Source organism: Mauremys reevesii, linkage group 12 (assembly GCF_016161935.1).
Source record: "Mauremys reevesii isolate NIE-2019 linkage group 12, ASM1616193v1, whole genome shotgun sequence".
NCBI classification, from domain to species: domain Eukaryota; kingdom Metazoa; phylum Chordata; order Testudines; family Geoemydidae; genus Mauremys; species Mauremys reevesii.
In genome coordinates this window covers 29194647-29212201 of record NC_052634.1, presented here as the reverse complement: position 1 = coordinate 29212201, position 17555 = coordinate 29194647, and the positions used below count along the sequence as shown (strand labels likewise).

At 53.0% G+C, this 17555-nt stretch overlaps 6 non-coding genes across 6 annotated transcripts; 3 read left to right on the top strand and 3 right to left on the bottom strand.

Moving 5' to 3' along the window:
* On the bottom strand, positions 1 to 72 carry TRNAQ-CUG. The gene has a single exon. It is a non-coding gene; the product is annotated as a tRNA-Gln (tRNA).
* A 2320-nt stretch (positions 73 to 2392) lies between these two features.
* On the bottom strand, positions 2393 to 2465 carry TRNAR-CCU. Its single transcript has one exon. It is a non-coding gene; the product is annotated as a tRNA-Arg (tRNA).
* An 820-nt stretch (positions 2466 to 3285) lies between these two features.
* On the top strand, positions 3286 to 3358 carry TRNAF-GAA. Its single transcript has one exon. It is a non-coding gene; the product is annotated as a tRNA-Phe (tRNA).
* Positions 3359 to 4991: 1633 nt separating this feature from the next.
* TRNAQ-CUG lies at positions 4992 to 5063 on the top strand. Its single transcript has one exon. It is a non-coding gene; the product is annotated as a tRNA-Gln (tRNA).
* Positions 5064 to 7753: 2690 nt separating this feature from the next.
* Positions 7754 to 7835, bottom strand: TRNAS-AGA. The gene has a single exon. It is a non-coding gene; the product is annotated as a tRNA-Ser (tRNA).
* Positions 7836 to 12802: 4967 nt separating this feature from the next.
* Positions 12803 to 12875, top strand: TRNAR-CCU. Its single transcript has one exon. It is a non-coding gene; the product is annotated as a tRNA-Arg (tRNA).
* The last annotated feature ends 4680 nt before the right edge of the window (positions 12876 to 17555 follow it).

Below are 17555 nucleotides of genomic sequence, written 5' to 3'. Positions count from 1 at the left end.
AGGTCCCACTGAGATTTGAACTCAGATTGCAGGATTCAGAGTCCTGAGTGCTGCCCATTACACCATGGGACCAGCTCATGTTGCTTTCTCTGGCCATCAGTGACCCTCATGGGGCCGGCTCATGTAAGGGACCATTGGCCCCTTACTAAAGCTTAGTGGGGGTTTTGGTTGGCTAGTTCCCAGTCCCAGTAGAAGGGGAAAGGGCCAATGGGAAATCAGGACCCTGAGACTGACAGTCCCCTGGGCAATGGGGAGAGGCCAAAGCTCCAAGTTAGCCGCACTGACAGGCCAGGCAGTGTAATGAGGGAGTCACCAGGCCAGGGGGTCCCATCCTCCGTGGGAGCTGGCCCTGCCTGGGCCAGAGTGGGGCAGAGCTAAGGAGAGAGCAGGAGCCTGAGAAGAGCCAGGGAGCAGAGCTGGGCAGGTGTAGTGCCAGAAACTGCTCCCTGTAGGACTTTGCTACCTGCAGCAGTTACTGAGACCTGAGGTTGTTCTTATTTGCTGATTTGTCCTAATTGGCTAAAACTTGACAGTGGTGGGGGATGGAAGCATAAAGGCTTCATCCTCCAAATGACCCTGCCTGGTGTCCATCTGTATCTATTACCTCTTAATACCGAATTGTAAAAAAAATAGAGTGAGGTCATTTAAGCATCATTTATTTTGCAGCTTCATTTACTGTGCTAACAATGTAGCATCCTGACACTGATACTTCTGCCCACATGCCCTGTGGTTTGGATTCATTTTAGTGGGACGCGGGACATGTGGAGGATAATTTAAACTCTTAATTTCCTTAGGGTTTCCCTTTAATATACTTCTCTGCTGGTGCAATTTCTGACCATTGCATGTCTATTGTATTTATTACAATAGCACAAGTAAGTCACACAAGTGACATAGTCTAAGGGCTTGGCTACACTTGCAAGTTAGAGCCCATTAAAGCAGCCCCGGGCGCCCTAACTCCTGAGGTGTCCACACTCGCAAGGCACATGGAGCACCTGGGCTGTGCAGCTGCAGCGCTCCTGGTAATCCACCTCCATGAGAAGCATAAAGCTTGCTGAACCCTGCTGAAATACCCGGGCATCAGTGTGGATGACGTGTTGCGTCACTGCACTGTGTTTGGCCTCAGGAAATGTCCCATAATCCCCTGAAGTCAAGTGCCCACTCTGGTCATTGTTTTGAAATCGGCTGCAGGCATGCGGCTATCCCCTTTCAAAGCTCTGTTTCTGACAGCCGGCTGCTTATCTGCTCCAGGACAAAGCAACCATTAGTGTGGAATGCTGCTGTTGTGAGTGTGTGTGAGAGAGGGGGGGTTTGCTGCTGTCCGAACACACAAGACAGCATGCTGACACACTCCCAGCCCCCCAAACACACTGTCACTCCCCCCACGTACACACAACACACTTCCTGTCACACTCCAACCCCGTCCCCCATTTGAAAAGCATGTTGCAGCCACTTGCACACTGGGATAGCTAACACAGTGCACTGCTCTCTGTGGCATTGCCAGAGCTGCTAATGTGGCCACTCCAGTGCGCTTGCAGCTGTCAGTGTGAACACACGGCAGCGGTTTCCCTGCTGTGGTTTAACTCCCAGCGCTCTACCTCTGCAAGTGTAGCCAAGCCCTAAATTTGCCAGACCAACCGAACTCAGTAACTGCCCTCCACCACCACATGCAGGGAGTAAGGGCATCGTGGAGCACACGCCGCACTTACTGGCACAGCCTTGTGCATGCTTGGGTGGCCACCTCCCCATTGATGAGACCTGGTCCCACCATCTCCGCGGAGCTCCAGTCTGCCCTGCTGCCATCCCTATCTGTGTTGTCTTCTCTAGCAGTTGACTGGAAGGTGAGCACTGGCCGCATGCCATGTAGCCGTGTTGTCTCGAAGGGCGAAAGCAGGAGGAATGATGCCTTCATAGCCCACCTAATATTCCATAACATAGTTAAGGAAAATATTTCTCAATGAATTCTCAGTAAAAGATCAGAAGCAGCCAGTGTCTGTATCAGTCTATGAGCATTGGTATTTTCTTGAAATTTGTCAGACCAACCTAACTAACACCTAACACCCATTTGAAGTTCTTTTTTTCACACTGTTGCTCATTCTCAGGTTCTGCTTTGTCTCCAGACAGATCCATTCTCTTTCAGGACAGCCTTGCTCTTTCTGTCTGTTTCACTCACTGAGGTGTCAGAGTAAACACTCCCCTTCCTTCTATTCTCAGACAAACACTAGTATTAAGTGTTTGCTACTGATGGGTCTAGAAAGCATTTGTCAAGTGGAAGATGCTGTTTCTGGGGGATTGCTCCCAAGATCCAGTACTTTGGGTTCAAACGTCTCCCAGCTTCCTTGGGGAAAATAACACCAAGGCTTTGTTGCAATATACAAGAAGGAAGGAGTTTTTCTACCCCAGATGGGACTTGAACCCACAATCTCTGGCTTAGGAAGCCAATGCCTTATTCGTTAGGCCACCGGGGCCCTGAAGAGCAGTAAAAAGAAGGATGGAAATTCCCTCTCATGATTGCACATTCCTCACATTCACTCCAAAGCCAAATACCCATTTAATGGCCTTACAGAAACGTCTGCATCCCCTGGCAGCGAGGCAACTGGGCAGGTGGCTGACAGAGCTGAGCACCACCTTTCTGCCAGCCATCTTTAGAGAAGAACCTCACCCTAGAGTCACCCCTCCCTCCTTCAGCACCTCCACGGCTGTGGCTCTGAGTGGCAGTAGGATGATTAGGGGGTGAATCCGGGGCTGGAAGGGGGGTGAGATCGGCCTGTAAGGAGTAACCAGGTGGGGCTGACCCAGGGGGAGGCTGTGGGCTGTTGGTTGGTTGTTGGGATCCGAGCTCTAGTTCAAAGCTGCACAGTGACCTGACACCCAGGGTTGTAGGGCTGACATAGTGACCCCCTTACTGGCCTCAGTGAACCCCAAACCCTTGTTACTAAGGGCATTGAGGAGTCTCTGTCCCTTAATAACTTCTGGGAGCTCCCCAGCAGGCTGCGGGTATCAGCCGCCTCCTGCCTCACAGGCTAGACTCTCACCGCCAGGGTCTAGTCTAGCTCAGGGTCCAGCTCAACTTCCTCCCCGCGCCACTGGCCCCCAGTCCCCTTCCACCACCAGGTCAACCCGGGCACTAGGGCAGGAACGGGGTGAGGCAGCAAGTCAAGCTCAGCAAGGCAGGCAAAAGCGAGTCTTGTCTTCATGGGCTGCTCCCAATGACGTCCTTTTTGTGCGCAACTGCTGCAAAAATATCTCGGGCAGAGAAGCAACAGGCCAAAGTATTACCACGCAGCTGCCAAAGTAGCTCAATTGGGAGAGCGTTAGACTGAAGATCTAAAGGTCCCTGGTTCAATCCCAGGCTTTGGCAGGCCCTTTCATCCCTCTTTGCACAGTGGTGGCTTGTTTTCTGGGAACACAGTGGACCCTGCACCCAAGGTGAGTCCCTGAGCTTGGGCTCTGCAGTAGAAAAAGATATTGTGGGCTTCTGCCCCTAATTGGCTGGCCTGACATTTAACAATGAGGGACAGGAGCTGTCTCTCCTAAGTGAGTTATTGGTGGACCCAATATGGCAGGAAGAGAGTGCTAGAGGGGGTGCTGGGCAGTGACAGGCAGGAATAGGGGATGAAAACTCTTCTGTGCAGCTGAGGGAGGGCAGTACCAGGGAAGGGGCATGTGTGAAAGTGGCCATGTGGAAGGGAGTTGGGGGCCCAGGAGGAGGCACTTGATGTTCAGTGTCTTGGAGATGGTGGGTGTTCAGGAAATGCACATTAACAACTCTAGGGTAGCTTGATGGGCAGAGGGTGATTGGGGGAAGGGCCCATCTCTCTTGTCCTCCAGGCCAGGGAAGAATGATGGGGTTGGAGTCTTGTTCTTCACATTCGCGGTGCGAGTACAGAAGGTGGTGGAGCTCCGACCAGGGAGGGCATTACTGGTGGCTTTGTGCCCCATGGCACTGGTTACTGCTATATTAGTGTGTATGGTCCCCAGTTAAGGCATGAAAGGAAAGTTCTATGGAAGGAACTGGCTCCCTTCTTCTAGACCGCACGGTGTTTGGTGTCGGGGGGGGGGGTTTCAATTGTTGCACCAACCTGAGGACTGCTGGTCCTGTTTTCCCGACCGTCAGAGGAAACTCTTCTATGATGAGCACTACCTGGTGCAGGTCTGTAGTGAGGTCGGCTTAGAGGACGTGTTTCTCCGCAGTGAACCAGTGGAGAGAGGGCGGTAACCTCCTATTCCTCTGACCCGAGCTCACACCAGCCGCAGAGGGGATACACCTTTCTGCGGGGACAGGCCAGGAGTCGCATTGACCGGATTTACATGAATGAGAGCACGTCGACAGCCCAGTGCAGGGTGGTGCCAATGGACTGTTCGGATCACGCAGCTCTCACCGTGTGCTCAATGTGGGCAATTCCCTGACCCAGGGCAGAGGATATTGGAAGCTGAACATCCAGAGCTTGCAAGATAAAGGAGCAGGGGGGTGAAGCCTGGCGGTGTTGGCAGAACGGGAAAGCATCAGAGGGTTCTATGGCAACCAGGGGGATTGATGCGAGTCGGTGAGGGAGGAGTTGGCTGCTTTGTTCCGGCGGTGGGGAAACACCACAACATTAAAGAAACCAATGGTGCCAAGTCCTGCAGTGTCACCTGTGGGATTTCCACAAGAGCATCCAGGCAGGGGAGCCAGTCAGCGTGTGACTGTATGATCGGATCAAGCGACAGCTGCCCGAGTTCCAGGAGATGAGGCTGCAGCTGGCCGATATGAGCGGGAGCACCGAGTGAAGGGAGGGGCGGCCTCCCCTGACATTTTTGCAGCCTGCAGGGAATGGAGACAAAGCAGGGGGATGCAGGGACTCAGGGCAGGACCCATGGATCCGGAAGAGCAGGACCACAGTCACTGGAGGAGGAGAGAGAGTCCCGCGAGAGGAAGCTGATGGTGGGAAGCAATAAGTGCAGAGTGCAAACCAGCCAAGAGTCACAGGGGTCTAGAAAATGAAACAGCAGCAGGTCCCATGGTGTAATGGGCAGCACTCAGGACTCTGAATCCTGGAATCTGAGTTCAAATCTCAGTGGGACCTCGTGGTAATATGTTGTTTTGCTGCAAAGCACTGGAGCTCAATGTGTTTGGCTACCTTCTCTCAGGGTGAACTAGAGTGAGGTTTTTTCCCTCCTGCTGGGTGACTGATGGCCACTAAAGATAAGTCTTTGGTCTGGCTGGTTCAATGGGCTGGTGGCTATACATTGGGGTCCTACAACTTAACAGTCTGGCTAGAGATTCCTGAGGATTGACCATATGGTTGCTTCTTGCTGCTTCACCTGATGTCCACAACTTTGGTCCCTGCAGCTGCCACACTCTTCCTCTTGCTCACAAGGCATTTAAAGGAAGCAGGGCCAGGGCCAGGCTTCACAGTCAGGGCTAGGCAGGAGGGAGGCAGAGTCCCAGGCGGGAGCCCAACACACCTCTCCTCCTCTGGGCACCTGGGGTGTTGTTCCCCCCTGTTCAGGCACCGCTGGGGCCCTGCACTTCACACAGCTCTCCCTGATTTCAGCTGTTAGTGAGGGAGTCTCACTGCTAGCGCAGACTGGGCAGTTTGTTGCATGAGAGACACTGTCCCAAAGCAGGACTAATGCTTAGAGCTGGTTATCAGTGATTTCAGACCTGTTGGTCTGGAGCAAGACTCTCCATTGAGTCTTAACCAGCTCTGTTATTACACAGGGAAGAACAAAAGGGTCAAATGGGGCCTGGAAGCCTTAAGAAGAATCCACCCCACCCAGTACAATACTTGTCACTACCTGCTCCCAGCCCCACTGAGAATGTTTTGGGGTCACTCCTTGCCTGTATCAACCTAGGGGTCTCAGAAAATCATAGTTAGGAGGTGCTCCAGTGGCGCAATTGGTTAGCGCACAGTACTTATAGGGCAGTGCTGAGAGGAGCTATGCTGAGGTTGTGAGTTCAAGCCTGACCTGGTTTTCATTAACCAAGTGGCTTCACCCCCTTATTTGGCCCTGTGAATGTAAAATTCCAGCCCTGGGGACCCTCAGGAGGGGGCTAATAAAAAATGTTCCCTTCACTTATTACCTCCTCTCCAGGTCAGAATCTACAGTCCTTTCTCCCCCCCAGCCCCTGTGCCAGGATCCCTCAAGCAGAGCCTGGAGTCCTGCCCCTGGTGTCTGTACTATTGACAAAGACTAAGTGACAGGGACAAAACACTCAAATCCCGCCTGGTGCGGGGAGCCAGGTTTGCTCTTCAAATTCTGTCGTTGGTACATTTCCAGGCCTGGGAATGTCCCACAACAGCATTTAATGGGAAGCTGCCTGCAGAACAGTTACACTGCACAGAGCTCCTGTGGAGGAGGGGTGGGAATTAGTAACATTTTGAGGATTGTTTGGAAAATGAGCCTTTGCTGACAAGGTTTGTCTCTGTTCATATTTCACCTTCAGGTGTTATGTTGAGGGATCTTTAGTATATTTTTGTGAGGTTAATAACTATCTCCTCAACTTTATTTACTCAACTTAAAAATTGGTCACTTGATTTTTGCATCTCCCTGTGAAAATACAACTGACGTGTGGCTTTCTACAGGGGGTCATGATGTTATAGTTGGGGAATTCAGTCTCTGTACTTCTGGGGGGAGTGTTGCTTTTTTACAGCTGCCTCACGGCCAGGCACACTGGGCTGTTAGCTGCACCCACTGTCCTTGCCAGGGGCCCCTGCTGAACCCTGGGCGGCTGCACTGCCGTGCTGGGGTGACTCTGCAGGTAGAGAAGCTGCTGTGGAGCAATGTAGAGCAGGTGCAGGAAGGAGACGGGGTCACTATTCACATTCTGAACTGCACAGTTTTCCAAATTTGGGACTAGATTCATAGATTCATAGACTTAAGGTCAGAAGGGACCATTATGATCATCTAGTCTGACCTCCTGCACAATGCAGGCCTCAGAATCTCACTCACCCACTCCTGTAACAAACCCCTAACCTATGTCTGAGTTAAAGAAGTCCTCAAATTGTGGCTTAAAGACCTCAAGGTGCAGGGAATCCTCCAGCAAGTGACCCGAGCCCCACGCTGCAGAGGAAGGCAAATGTCCGATAACAATTCTAAGGGGAAGGTGAACGCAGAGCAATGACACTGGAGATGCCCAGACCTCCAATAGGGGCAATGTGGAAATTAATAATGGGAAGATCATTTGTGAAATTAGTCGTCACTGACAAGATTTGTCTCTGTTCCTATTTCACGCTATGGCGTTAGTTAGAGGAATCAGGACAGATTTTTACTATATTAATTAAACACTTAATTTTATTTAATCAAGCCAAAAACTTAGTGTCACTTATTTTTTCTCTGTCCTAGCAAGAATGAATTGAATTTTGTGACTTTCTGGAAAGTGCAGCGAGATTAGTCTCTGTGTTTATGAGCTGATGTTTTCCTCTCACAGGTCAGTGCCTGCATTGAAATACCAAGAGGGATCTAAGGGCTTATGTACGCTGGGCACTGAACTGGCAAAGCGATGTCTTCCAGGGTGTGACCCCCCCACAAACCCATATAGTTAAGGTGACCTAAGCCCGGGTTAGATAGTGCTAAGGAAAAGGAAGAATTGTTGTGTCCATGCAGGTATTACAGGGATGGGAAAATCCCTCCAGTCACTGTCTACTCCAAAGTGCTATAGCAGTGCCACAGCAGCGTTTTAAGTGTAGACAGAGTGAAACTAGATTTATCTCCAGTTCGCACTATGGATGCTCAGGCACTAAGACTACAGTAATAACAACAACAGCGCTTGCATAGTTGGCAGGATTCGAACCTGCGCAGGGAGACCCCAATGGATTTCTAGTCCATCGCCTTAACCACTCGGCCACAACTACTTGACATATAGCCATTTCACTGAATGATGATTTTGTTCTCACTGAATTGTCACTTCAAATTGTTTGCTCAGACCAGCTTCCCCAGCACACTCACGGCTGCCCATCAGTGTAAGTGTGTCCTGGGCTGAACAGCGAGAATTCCTGCCCATTTCCTTCCGGCTAGAGCAGGATTAGAGTGTGTTTGTGTGAACGACATTGCTGTAGATTGTTGTTCATTCCCCACTCTGACAATTCAGACAGTCCCTTTCCTAGTCAAATCTCCAGCACATCGTTCCACTAGCAGGGGGCAGGATTTCTCTGGGGCACTGAAATTTTTCAGAGGGCTGGTGCGTGAACTCAGCCTTGCATTCCACCCTTGATGTTTCATGGACTAACAACAGCATCAGAAAGAAAGAGCGGAGCCAATATCTCCCTGGCAGGGATGCAGGTGCCATGACCCCTCTGTCTGACCGTCGCCATTGCAGGAGAAAAAGGTTCACTGGCATCGAATGCCCTGGCTCAGACCAGAGACACAGGGAGGTTTTGCTGTTCATGGATCTGTGCAAAGGAAATTTTGTCTCTGTGTGAAACTGAGGTCAGAAATGAAACGTCCACATGGTGGCCCAGTGCTCTAGGGAATGTGGGTGAAGGACTCGGGCTGAGAAATGATTTAACAGGGGTTTGTATCAATTTATTGCCCTGATTAAAATCTATGGCTAAAAGGCAGCCATGTTGTTAGTACTTGTACCTGTGTAGGGACACCCCAGTGGGTGTCAAGTCCATTGCCTTCACCAGGGGCAGTCGATTATTTTAGCAAAGTACAAATTTCTTGGTCAAGGTCTAGACTCCAGAGAAAACAATACACGGCTGATAAGAAGAAGTACATCAAAAGATTTTGCAGCCACCATGCGCATAACTATGATGTGTCGTGTTTCACTCTTTATATCTGGCGCCACCTTCTTTCCCTTTAGCCTTGTAGTTGACCAAGGGCAAAGCTGAACATCTCCTCAGACACCAGGGAGTGTTTCTGTCCATTCCTGCGAGCTACACAGGGGTTTGATGTTGCTGCTTTCAGTCCTCTGGCTCTGCCGGGATAAGGAACAATTCAGGCTGTCACTGAACTGAAGGAGGAGGATCAGTTTGTGACAGGGAGAGGGACGCCTCCTCTTAAAGGTGTTTGTCTGGCTGGCAGTCCTGGTTCCCAGGTCTCGCCCGTGGGGCTCCAGCAGTTTTGGGAGCGGGTCAGTCCCTTGGCCCCACCTGCCGCCCCCAGGTGCTTCCCCCCAGGGGCCCTGGCTGTGCAGCGGAGCTGAGCAGCGTCTGCCTGCTCGCTCCAGTGGCTGCTGGCCCCTCCCAGAGTCTGCACGCCCTCCTTCCCCACCCCCCAGCCCCCAAACTCCCTCCCACAACCTGCACCCCCTCCTGCACACACCCTCCCGCCCACCCCAATCTCCCTCCCATAGCCTGCACCCCGACCCTACCTCCTGTTCCCCCTGCCCCAGCCCCCAAACTCCCAGAGCCATAACAAGGAATTTTTGTGCCCGAGGCAAGGGCCGGCTCCAGGCTTTTTGGTGGCAGGTCCCAGAGTCCCAGTTGGAGGGAAGGACCTGCCACCCAATTGCCGCCGCTGCTTCATTCATCCTTCGGTGGCAATTCGGCAGCACGTCCCTGAGTCCCTCTCGGAGAGAAGGACTAACTGCCGAATTGCTGCTGAAGAAGCAGCAGTGGTAGAGCTGCCACCGAAGCGCCGCTGAATGGGGTAGAGCTGCGCACCCGAGGCAAGTGCCTCACTCGCCTCGCCCTTGTTACAGCGCTGCAAACTCCATCCCAGAGCCTGCACCCCAGAACCCCTCCCCCACCCAAACTCCCTCCCAGAGACCAGCCTCTCACCCCTTCTGCACCCAAACTCCCCCCAGAGCCTGCACCCCCTCCTGTACTCCAATCCCCAGCCCAGGGCCTGCACCCTAGACCTCCTCCCCCCACCCAAACTTCCTCCCAGAGCCTTAGGCAGGTGAGGGGCAGAGTTCTGGGGGGTGGGTTCTGGGCAGTATGAGTGACATTATTGGCCCACTGGGAGGACTGGAGGACTGGCACTGGCCCTAAGGTAAATTGAGGTTGAGACCCTGCTTTAAGGGATTTGTTGCAATGCTGGAGAGACTGAACAAGAACAAGACTCCAACCCCATCATTCTTCCCTGGCCCAGAGAACAAGAGAGATGGGCCCATCCACCAATCACCCTCTGCTCATCGTCCTATCCCAGTCCTGACCTCCAGACTCACAGCTCTGCTGGTGCCCCTCACTCCCAACCCGCAGCCCCTGCCATCCCAGTCCTGACCTCCAGACTCACAGCTCTGCTGGTGCCCCTCACTCCCGACCTGCAGCCCCCTGGGTTTCTCCCAGCTCTAGCGGTGCCCCTCACTACCGACCTGCAGCCCCCTGGGATCCCTGCTGAGCTCCCCAGTCACTGCGCTGCCAGTGCCCCTCACTCCTGACCAGCAGCCCCTGATATCCCAATCCTGACCTCCAGACTCACAGCTCTGCTGGTGCCCCTCACTCCCGACCCGCAGCCCCTGCTATCCCAGTCCTGAGCTCCAGACCCACAGCTCTGCTGGTGCCCCTCACTCCTGACCCGCAGCCCCTGCTATCCCAGTCCTGACCTCCAGACTCACAGCTCTGCTGGTGCCCCTCACTCCTGACCCGCAGCCCCTGTTATCCCAGTCTGCCTAATTATCTAGTGGGTTTTCACTGACCCAGGACAGCAGCTTTGGGTGAGGTGCAGTGAAGGGAGGGGCACATCCACAGAGCTTTTGGTGTCTGGATTTAAGAGCCTGAGGCAAAAGGCCACTGCCCAGCGCACTGTGGGTGGGTGTTTTGCTCATAGTGTTGTGTTATGAATCCTGATTGTGGTGTTTTCCCAAGTTAATACAAGGTGATTTTCCTCCTTTTTATTAAAGTTTCTTTTCTACACTCAGTGGTTGTGAGTGGGGAAAGTATCATCTCTTAGAGGCACCCAGTGGCCAGGGTTAGTTTCCCCAGGTTACTGGGTGGGGGCTTAGGCACATTGTGTGTTGTATTGTTGAAGAGGAGCCCCAAGCACCCAAACAGGGAACTGTAACTTCAACCTTCAGAGTAAGAGCCAGAGGTGCTGCCAGCTGAGCTAGCCAGGCGGCCTAAACATATTAACCCCTTTCACCGCAAGAGCAAACACCGGGTACTTCTGTGCTTCTCAGCCGCTGGGAAAGAGCCTCTTGCGGGGAATTTCTCCTGCCCCACTGCCAAAAGGAGCCCCTTGAGTGGGAACGGTCAGAGGCCCCACCTGCTTTCCAACCACCTTGTGATGCTGGCTGGCCGCAGAACGAATGCTGGTCTGTGAGTGGCCTTCAGTGGGGGTTCGGCATGGCAGGGAGCAGCCTGGCCGGGTGTCTCTGTGGCTGTCTGCTGGCCACACATAGGCATGGTCCTGCCCTTCTCTTGCCCTGCCCTTGGTTGCTCTGTGGCTTTTAAGCCTTCCCTTGGAGCTGTCAGCAGCAGCCGCCTCTGCTGCAGGTGCCCAGAGGAGGAGAGGTGTGTTGGGCTCCAGCCTGGGACTCTGCCTCCCTCCTGCCTAGCCCTGACTATGAAGCCTGGCCCTGGCCCTGCTTCCTTTAAATGCCATATGGGCAAGAGGAAGAGTGTGGCAGCTGCAGGGACCAAAGGTGGAGCAGTGAGAAACAACCATTAGGTCAAACCGCAGGAATCTCTAGCCCCTCTAGCACTCTCTTCCTCCCATATTGGGTCCACCTATAACTCACTTAGGAGAGACAGCTCCTGTCCCTCATTGTTAAATGTCAGGCCAGCCAATTAGGGGCAGAAGCCCACAATATCTTTCCCTACTGCAGAGCCCAAGCTCAGGGACTCATCTTGGGTGCAGGGACCAATGTGCTCCCAGAAAACAAGCCACCACTGTGCAAAGAGGGACGAAAGAGCCTGCCAGAGCCTGGAATTGAACCAGGGACCTTTAGAACTTCAGTTTAACGCTCTCCCAACTGAGCTACTTTGGCAGCTGTGTGGTAATATTTTGGCCTGTTGCTTCTCTGCCCGAGATATTTTTGCAGCAGTTGCAGACAAAAAGGACGTCATTGTGAGCGGCCCATGAAGACAAGACTCGCTTTTGCCTGCCTTGCTCAGCTTGACTTGCTGCCTCACCCTGTTCCTGCCCTAGTGACCAGGCTGACCTGGTGGTGGAAGAGGACTGGGGGCCAGTGGCGCGGGGAGGAAGTTGAGCTGGACCCTAAGCTAGACTAGACCCTGGCGGTGAGAGTCTGGCCACCACTTGCCGCCCCACCCTGTTGTCCTGGCTTCCCCCACTGGGCGTCATTTCAGGAGGGAAGTGGGGCTTCTGCCTCCCCTCCCTGATTTTCAAACCGCAGAGGAGTGCGAACAGGAAAACGAACGGCTGCTCCACACCCTCACCGGAGAAACCCGGCGCCCTTAGCTGCTTCCCCTGCTCCCCCCAAGCTGTGCTACTGAGTGGAAGCGTCCTGTGCCCATAACACAGAGGTCGATTAATCAAAACCCTCTTCTGCCAGCACCAGGCCTCCTGCTTCTTACACTGGGCCTGCAAGCGAGGGGGCGGCTGGCACAGCACCAAGAGTCTAACCTGTGAGGCAGGAGGCGGCTGACGCCCGCAGCCTGCTGGGGAGCTCCCAGAAGTTATTAAGGGACAGAGACTCCTCAATGCCCTTAGTAACAAGGGTTTGGGGGTCACCGAGGCCAGTAAGGGGGTCACTATGTCGGCCCTATAACCCTGGGGGTCAGGTCACTGTGCAGCTTTGGTCTAGAGGCTCAGATCCCAACAACTGACCAGCAGCCCACAGCCTCCCCCTGGGTCTGCCCCACCTGGTTACTCCTTACAGGCCGACCTTACCCCCTTTCCAGCCCCGGATTCGCCCCCTAATCATCCTACTGCCGCTCAGAGCCACAGCCATGGAGGTGCTAAAGGAGGGAGGGCCCCAGTGGCCTAATGGATAAGGCATTGGCTTCCTAAGCCAGAGATTGTGGGTTCAAGTCCCATCTGGGGTGGAAAAACTCCTTCCTTATTGTATATTGCAACAAAGCCTTGGTGTTATGTTCCCCAAGGAAGCTGGGAGACATTTGAACCCAAAGTACTGGAACCTCGGAGCAATCCCCCAGAAACAGCATCTTCCACTTGACCAATGCTTTCTAGACCCATCAGTAGCAAACACTTAATACTAGTGTTTGTCTGAGAATAGAAGGAAGGGGAGTGTTTACTCCAAACACCTCAGTGAGTGAAACAGACAGAAAGAGCAAGGCTGTCCTGAAAGAGAATGGATCTGTCTGGAGACAAAGCAGAACCTGAGAATGAGCAACAGTGTGAAAAGAAGAATTTCAAATGTGTGTTTGGTGTTAGATAGGTTGGTCTGACAAATTTCAAGAAAATACCAATGCTCGTAGACTGATGCGGACACTGGCTGCTTCTGATCTTTTACTGAGAATTCATTGAGAAATATTTTCCTTAACTAGGTTATGGAATATTAGGTGGGCTATGAAGGCATCATTCCTCCTGCTTTCACCCTTCGAGACAACACGGCTACATGGCATGCGGCCAGTGCTCACCTTCCAGTCAACTGCTAGAGAAGACAACACAGATAGGGATGGCAGCAGGGCAGACTGGAGCTCCGCGGAGATGGTGGGACCAGGTCTCATCAATGGGGAGGTGGCCACCACAGCATGCACAAGGCTGTGCCAGTAAGTGCGGCATGTGCTCCACGGTGCCCTTACTCCCTGCATGTGGTGGTGGAGGGCAGTTACTGAGTTCGGTTGGTTTTGGAAATTTAGGGCTTGGCTACACTTGCAGAGGTAGAGCGCTGGGAGTGAAACCACAGCAGGGAAACCGCTGCCGTGTGTTCACACTGACAGCTGAAAGCGCACTAGAGTGGCCACATTAGTAGCTCTGGCAATGCCGCAGAGAGCAGTGCACTGTGGTAGCTATCCCAGTGTGCAAGTGGCTGCAACGTGCTTTTCAAATGGGGGACGGGGTTGGAGTGTGACAGGGAGTGTGTTGTGTGTACGTGGGGGGAGTGACAGTGTGTTTGGGGGGGCTGAGAGTGTGTCAGCATGCTGACTTGTGTGTTCGGACAGCAGCAGACCCCCCTCTCTCACACACACTCACAACAGCAGCATTCCACACTAATGGTTGCTTTGTCCCAGAGCAGATAAGCAGCCGGCTGTCAGAAACGGAGCTTTGAAAGGGGATATCCACATGCCTGCAGCCGATTTCAAAACAATGACCAGAGTGGGCACTTGACTTCAGGGGATTATGGGACATTTCCTGAGGCCAAACACAGTGCAGTGACGCAACACGTCATCCACACTGATGCCCAGGTATTTCAGCAGGGATCAGCGAGCTTTATGCTTCTCATGGAGGTGGATTACCAGGAGCGCTCCAGCTGCAGAGCCCAGGTGCTCCATGTGCCTTGCCAGTGTGGACACCTCAGGAGTTAGGGCACCCGGGGCTGCTTTAATGGGCTCTAACTTGCAAGTGTAGCCAAGCCCTTAGACTATGTCACTTGTGTGACTTACTTGTGCTATTGTAATAAATACAATAGACGTGCAATGGTCAGAAATTGCACCAGCATAGAAGTATATTAAAGGGAAACCCTAAGGAAATTAAGAGTTTAAATTATCCTCCACATGTCCCGCGTCCCACTAAAATGAATCCAACCCACAGGGCATGTGGGCAGAAGTATCGGTGTCAGGATGCTACATTGTTAGCACAGTAAATGAAGCTGCAAAATAAATGATGCTTAAATGACCTCACTCTATTTTTTTACAATTTGGTATTAAGAGGTAATAGATACAGATGGACACCAGGCAGGGTCGTTTGGAGGATGAAGCCTTTATGCTTCCATCTCCCACCACTGTCAAGTTTTAGCCAATTAGGACAAGTCAGCAAATAAGAACAACCTCAGGTCTCAGTAACTGCTGCAGGTAGCAAAATCGTACAAGGAGCAGTTTCTGGCACTACACCTGCACAGCTCTGCTTCCCGGCTCTTCTCGGGCTCCTGCTCTCTCCTTAGCTCTGCCCCACTCTGGCCCAGGCAGGTCCAGCTCCCACGGAGGATGGGACCCCCTGGCCTGGTGACTCCCTCATTACACTGCCTGGCCTGTCAGTGCGGCTAACTTGGAGCTTTGGCCTCTCCCCATTGCCCAGGGGACTGTCAGTCTCAGGGGCCTGATTTCCCATTGGCCCTTCCCCCTTCTACTGGGACTGGGAACTAGCCAACCAAACCCCGCACTAAGCTTTAGTAAGGGGCCAACAGTCCCTTACATGAGCCGGCCCCATGAGGGTCACTGATGGCTAGAGAAGGCAATATGAGCTGGCCCCATGGTGTAATGGGCAGCACTCAGGGCTCTGATTTCTGCAATCTGAGTTCAAATCTTAGTGGGACCTTGTGGTAAAGCCCTGGAGCTCACACTGCTCCACTTCCCTGTCTCCAGCTCTGCAAGAGCCATTTTTTCCCCTCCTGCTGGATGGGTCAGGGCTCTAGAACTGACACCTGAGGGTTGGGATTCTCACGGCTTCACCTGGTGCCCACAAGTCTGGCACTTGCCACTGTGCTTGAAGGAAGCAGGGCTGGGCAGGTGGGAGCCCAGCACTTCTCCTCCTCTGGGCACCTAGAGCAGAGGCGGCTGGTGCTGACAGCTCCAAGGGAAGGCTTAAAAGCAGCGGAGGCCAGGGCAAGAGGAGGAGAGGACCATGCCTGTGTGTGGCCAGCAGACAGCCACAGGGCCAGCCTGCTCCCTGCTGTGCTGAACCCCACTGAAGGCCACCCACAGACCGGTATGCAGGGCGGCTGCTGATGTTTCTCAGGTCATCTACTGAGGGGGCTGAGACACTCTGGGCACAAGAAGTTAAGTTCCCAGCGACAAGTGAGACTTAATTGTATGGGGCCAGGTGCAGGGCTTTGGCAGGGAGGCTCGGGCATGGGGGATTGAGGCTGTCTAGGCACAGAGATTTAGTCTCCCTGAGGAGGAGGAGGGGGAATCCCCTCGGTCGGCAGCTTGTGGCTGGTGCACACACTGCAATGCCACGTCTGGCGACAAAACTGCCCTGTTTTGCTGACAAAATAAAACGACTTTGATGAGAGGTCTAAAGCTTTTTGCAGCAAACTTAAAGTGACAGAGTAGATGCTGCTGTTCATTATATCACCTCCAGTATCCCACCATGCCTGCCGTGAACTCGCCTGCCCTGCATTCCTGCTACAGAGCCATGGGACCCTCCCCTTTCATCACTCTGAACCTGTAGGGTTTTTGTCCTGGGACTTTTTTTGCCTCTCTTTTGCCTGCCTGCTCACTGGGATAATCACTCTTGTGGTGAATGGTGAAGATGTTTCCTAACAAGCCCAGGTAGCATCAGGCTCTTAATCTGAGGGTCCAGGGTTCAAGCCCCTGTCTGGGTGCTCAGCTTTTAAGTTGCCTTGTGTGCCAGGAGCCAAACTCTCTTCACAGCCACACAGGGATTCCCAGAAGCTGTGGCCATTTCCTGGAAAGGTTCCTTTCCTTAGCAATCAGGAGAGAGGCCACATCCACAGGAGCAGGTGCAGATAGCGCAGTCTCTGGCTGGCAGGAAGCGCTGTGGGGCCAGGTGCTGAGAAAGCCCAGAGGGGGGGGCAGCAGAGATGGGGGGAAGGGAGACAGAGAAGCAATGAGGACAGAGGGCAAGTGTAAAGGGGGCATCTGGTCTGGCTATTGTGGGGAACTTGCCTGGTTTATACACAACCCTGGTGGAATTGGCCAGTGGAAGGATCTGAGTCCCCACCCCCTTACCCAGAGGCTGCCTGACCTCGAGGACTGTTAGGATACAGATATTCAGGCCTGTCTGCAGAGGCCTGTACTTTAAGAATTTAGGTGTATTTTTATCACTTAGCTAGTTATAAAGATATAAAAGAAAGAATAAAAAATCACTGTCTGTCTGTGTAATGGCCTTCTCTTACTGTGACAGTCTGAGGCCTGGTTCTTCGGCTAAGCAGCAAAGGCAGCCATAAGCTGGGAAGTGTATGGTCACATCCTCACATTCCCAACTAGTCACATTGAAATAAGGTGCGATTGGGCTGTTCGGAATACAATCCTGCCCTGATATTCCATCACCTCCAGAGAAAGGGAAACTTAGTTTGGTAGCATCCTGTCTGGCAAGAACTCACTTATCAATAGACACAGCTGGAAAACCCTTATGTCTGTATAGATGTAGTTGTGAAATCCTCCCTTCTGTATTGTTTTGTATGTTTATTTGCATGGTCTCTGCCTGGGTCTGTGATTGTTTCTGTCTGCTGTATAATTCATTTTGTTGGGTGTAACCAGTGAAGGAGGTGGAATATAACCATGTTACAGTATATCAGGACTGGTTAGTCTAGAGAAGGAGTGAGGGTGCCAGGCGGCGCGGCGGTCGGGGCCACGTGGTGAGTGTCCCGCTGAAGCGCTGGCCACCCCCCTTCTCTCTCCCTCCGCTCCCTCCCCTTCCCGCCCCACTAGACCGGGCGCGCACTCTGCAGCACAGGGAGTCCATTGGCTCCGGCCACCCTGTGGGGTTTTTATTTTGTTTTTCCACTGCTTTGCCAGCCGCGCCGTTGTCCTTCCCCCCATCCCCCTGCTTTGCTGCTCCAGCCCCGCCATTTTTGTGTTGTCCCCGCCCCCACTTTGCTGCTCCAGCTGTGCCGTGTCCCTCCCCCCCCAGCTTTGCTG